The following is a 5,029-nucleotide window of genomic DNA, read 5'->3' on the forward strand; positions in this document are numbered from 1 at the left end:
TTGTTGAAGTGTTTGAATGACCAGGGATGGTGAACATGTGGAATCTGTGATCTTTTCGATTTTGTAGTTCATATTCATGGCATCGCACTCCTTGCAAAGCATTCATATTCCGATTTTCTTAATCCAAGATCCACCGTTATAAAATTAACTTTGGTGAATCATTTCCAAAATGGTAAAAGAGCTAAACGTAATATTGTTTAGTAACCAAAGTTGTGAATATATGATATCAGTATGATTATTTTAGAAGTATGATCAATGAATCTATAATCCCCCACTGATAATTTTATGTTACACAGTGAATAAGTGATCTCTGTTATAAAATCTTTCAATGCAAACACAAAACAAAACAATTTCAACCATGGTAGACAAACACAAACTAGAACACAACCAGTTTCAACCATGGTAGACAAACACAAACTAAAAACACAACCAGAGTCTGAGTTCTCAATATCCTGAAACCACAACCGAAGGCAGAGCCCCGTAATAAGAGTTGACGACTACTTGGAGCACATTCCAATAACAATAGCAACACGAACACCCAGATTTAATTGCGAAGAAGCCCTAAGGTAAACGAGAGAGTTATAATTGCAGGGGAAAGATGTAGCGCATTAGGTGCTTAACAGGGATTGTGATTACGGTTTGGACATGGAGGGGGAGGAGAAAGTGGTTGACGCCTCGCAGATTCTGCTATCATTTTTCTCACTTTCATTCCTTCCATCAATACCTTCATCGGCAATCCCCCACCTTCCGCTTCTTCCTTTGATACCTCTGGAAAATTATTAAAATACATGTGTAATCAAAACCCTAATACAGATTGCAAGAACAGAAAATAAATATAATTTGGCTTGGAAAGTCAATACGCTGATTCATACCTGTTGATGTATTCATATGATTATGGTAAGCAGCAACAATTCGAGCTTCTGTTGTGGCAGGAAATAAGGCCAATTCCAGGATAGAGAAAAGAGCACAGAAGCATAGAATTTGTGCCAATAAGCTGCGCCCCATGATTAACTTTGAAAGTATTTCTCAACTCTTACAAGCATAGTCTGCTGATCGCCTATTTATAATTCGGGCTTAAATTTAATATCTATGTGTTACAACTCTGGAATCTACCACGTTGCTGCAGTGATAGGCGTTAGTGGAATATGTGTGGAATGTGTCTTTAGTACAACCTGCCTTGCTAGAGGGTCAAGCTTACAAGGTCAAAGATCAAATTACGAAATCTTTTTAAATCTGCAATCGAGTTGAATTTAACTCTATCGGAGTATACTTCCCTGAAAAATATGACTATGCAGCGAAAAGACTTTGGAAAATCCAATAATTGCACTCTCAGATTTTGATTCCTCATGGATGTTGATTTATTCTATTATTATTATATATCTTATATTATATTATATTATATTATATTGAAAAAATTGATAATAATTTAGTTATCAAATTAATAGTAGAATCATTATTCATCACTAAAATACTCCACTTGAAATAGTTTGTAAAAATAAATAAATTTTATTCTCTAAATCACCCAATTTTAACGCATACTCCAAATCCAATAGATTTAATTAACTTACATCATAACATTTATATTCATAATACATTTCTAAGTCTCATTAAATATTTAATTGATTTAATATAAAGCCTTCCTACAATTTTTTGTTAAACCTTCCATACATTTATATAATAAAAGTAACTTCTAATTTTTAATACATTTATCTTAATTTTTATCACATAATTACAATTTAACTTTTATTTATTTCAATTTTAAAATCTATTTTTAAAATATTAGTTAACAAAATAATAAATATAGCAAATTTTAATATTAATTATTAAAAAAAAAATAACCTATAAAACAAATTGCTTTTTAATAAGTTCAATGTATTCAGCTTTTTCCCTGTAAAAACTTCACAGTAAATACTCTCAGCTTATTAAAAAAATCCCTTAAAAATTTAAAAATATCATGCTGTCATTAACGAATGATCTAATACGAACCCACCATTCCCATAATACACGAGAGTTAAGAATAAGACTCTTCTCTAACCTAACATAAGACCACCACCGACCATTCCCGTAATACACGAGAGTCAAGAATAAGACTATTCTCTAACAATAAGACCACCCACCATTCCGGTAATACAGGAGAGTCAAGAATAAGACTATTCTCTAACAAAATGATCTCTATAAATACAACGATAGTCAAGATGGGAGAGAAAATAGTGTCTTAGTACTGAGCGAAGAGAATCACAATAGAAAATGTAATAATCTTCCATTTCCCTAGTTTTCCAAAAAGAAAATGGAACCCACATAAGTTACATATTTCTGTACCTTTGAAGCTTGAATAAAGCAGACTATGACTTTTTAGACAATGATGCTAAATACCTACTTTCCAAATTTTTTTTGAGAAAGAATACCATGTTTAATAAAAAGCACTGAATTAATCCCCAAGTATGGATTAATCTAAAAGCACTCTAAGAAAGATTTTGAAGAGATTAGGGTTGGGTAATTTTCAAAAAAGAAGAGCGCACTCACGAAAATTAAATCTTACCGTAAGTTTGAATTAAAAGAGATTGATACAGATTGGTGTTGGAGTTTTTTAAGGAGGTATTAATTTTAATGGGAAAGTTTGTTATTTTTGTTTTGAGAAAGTTTGATTATAGTAAAGTTTGAATTGTATTTTTGATACTGGAAATGGATTTAAGATCATTAAAAATTTATAGGACAGTCAAAATTTTAAAATTTAGTAATTTTTTTTCAGAAACAAAGCGTGATCATTTTATATAAGATATATAAAAAGGCAGATAAGTACATTGCTTGTAATTCTGAGAATGACCCATATAGGACTGGATCTTTGACAAGCTGAAAAACATGGAGCGAAATCCTTAAAAAGTAAGACATTTGCCCAGAAAAACAACAGAGCATAGACTGTCCACTAGCTTCATGATTACATTGTTCATAGAAGAGGCATAGGAGAGGCAGGATGCGGAACAAGAAAACACGATACATAGAAAAATCTCATGATGTATCATCGTTTAACAAAAACGGAGGGAAAGTAAAGCAGAAAAGAAATAAACTAGTGCAAACCTGAGAGACTGCTTTACTATAATTAGAAATCAGGAAAAGAAAATTCCTGGATGGAGAAACTTTTCCCTTCAGAAGATACCTGCATAAACCATAAACCTGGAGCCGATTGAAGACCTCCTTTGACAAAAAGTCTGCCTGCTGGTTTTGTTCCCTGTTAATATGCTGAATTGAAGCTCCTTCCATTTTACCCCAGAAAAACCTTCCCAAATTTTTTTTGTCAAATATTTACCAAAACCATGTCAAAATTTCTACTATTTTATAAATAAAATTATAATCTCATTGCTCTTCAAACGCAATTTTTCTAGAAAAACACACTTTGAATTAGTTGCACTTCCCATTTGGCAAAAAGACCCCGCTAACATCAAATTAAGCAGAAGGCATTCTCTTTCTCTCCGCCTCGCACTAGACGAGAACTCTCTCTTTCTCACCTTAGATTCAATATTACTTAAACGTGAAATATTTCATAATCATTGTAAGAAATCTTTTCGAGATCCTGGGTAATTTTCAAAAAACGAGACCGGGGTAACTTGGTTGTGAGAAATCTTTTCGAGATATTGGGTGATTTTTGAAAAACGAGATCGGGTAATTTGTGTCAAGTTTTTTAATTTTATTTAAAGAAAAATATGATTATAAGTAGTAAGTATGAGACGAAATCAAGTTAAAGTTGTTAGTTTTTATTGTATTCACAATTCATGGTATTGTCATGTTATTGGGTCTCTAGTGTTGTAATGAAATATTTTTATAGAGAGGTGTGAGTTAAGAGGAATTATGGGTGAGAAAAAAATATAAAGCAAGTGAAATGTAATATGTTTTTCATTGTTTTAATAGAAATTTACTAAATTATTTTTCATGGTTTTTTTTTGAATAAGGTTTTCCACTTACATCTTCCATTTAAATCTTGTTTCTAGTGTGGTGAAAATTTTATTTTTTAGTTTAATTTCTTCTGTTGTTTTTCATTAATAGCTGGTATTCAGGGAAAACCCAACTTAATGGAATTCTATTAGTCTTTAGCCAAAACTATGACTAAGCCTACCAAGCAGCATTGCTCAACCCTTATCTCTTACACTTACTCGAGAGACCCTTCTGGTCTCTTACCTTGTCATTTAAAACACTTACAATGGAGACAATTAAGACACTTACGATGGAGACAAATAAGCTTATTTAAAAGCTTCTTTCCAACGAAATACAATTAACATAATACCACATACCACCAAACCATATTCCTCAAACCACTAGCTACCAAAATTAATCCTAACCATTAAGTTAATGTTAAAAAAAATCTCTTTAAACAATCTGCATAAAATGTGTTGAATTACCCCGTAACAAATATATTATATAACTTAAATTTGGTTTACAGTTGTGTTTACAAAACAAAATGGTTAAAAAATTAATTGATTCACTTAGTACACCGTAAAAAAAAAAAAAAATAAATTAACTCACATGTTAACTCTCTCGAGTTGTAAAATGTATTCAATCATGGCGTCGTTGTCAACTTAAATTTGGTTTACATTTGCGTTTGCAAAACAAAATGGTTAAAAATATTAATTGATTCACTTAGTACACTGTAAAAAAATTTAAAACATAAATTAACTCACATGTTAACTCTTTCGAGTTGTAAAATGTGTTCAATCATGGGTTGTTGTTTTCCATGGATATAAGCAAGTTGTCTTTGATGCGTTGTGTTGTCGCACAAATTGCCACGACAACACTCAGACGGGGCTGTAAACCCTATGGGACAAAGGAAGATCAACCGTGGACCAGTTGGTTGGTAGACACAACAAGGCAATCTAGCACTTTGATTGACTTTAAAAATTAATAGACCAGTGCATTATGGAGTTAATGATTAAATGATTATTTATCAAATGTTGTACAAACATGAACCTTGTAAAACAATCATGTATCAAATAACCCAAGCAATAGACCAATGCATTATGGTGTTAATGATTAAATGATT

The 5,029-nt window shown here is 31.6% G+C and overlaps 1 long non-coding RNA gene across 1 annotated transcript; it reads right to left on the reverse strand.

Annotated features, from left to right (window-relative positions):
- Positions 1–330: 330 nt before the first annotated feature.
- On the reverse strand, positions 331–1,029 carry LOC149242206 (uncharacterized). Its single transcript, XR_016245703.1, has 2 exons — positions 873–1,029; positions 331–768 (listed from the first exon to the last, which is right to left on the reverse strand). It is a non-coding gene; the product is annotated as an uncharacterized LOC149242206 (long non-coding RNA).
- Between the last annotated feature and the right edge of the window lie 4,000 nt (positions 1,030–5,029).

The sequence above is a fragment of the Pinus tabuliformis genome, chromosome 8 (assembly GCF_031772625.1).
Source record: "Pinus tabuliformis cultivar Carrire ecotype Pingquan chromosome 8, CPIR1, whole genome shotgun sequence".
Taxonomy (NCBI): Eukaryota; Viridiplantae; Streptophyta; class Pinopsida; order Pinales; family Pinaceae; genus Pinus; species Pinus tabuliformis.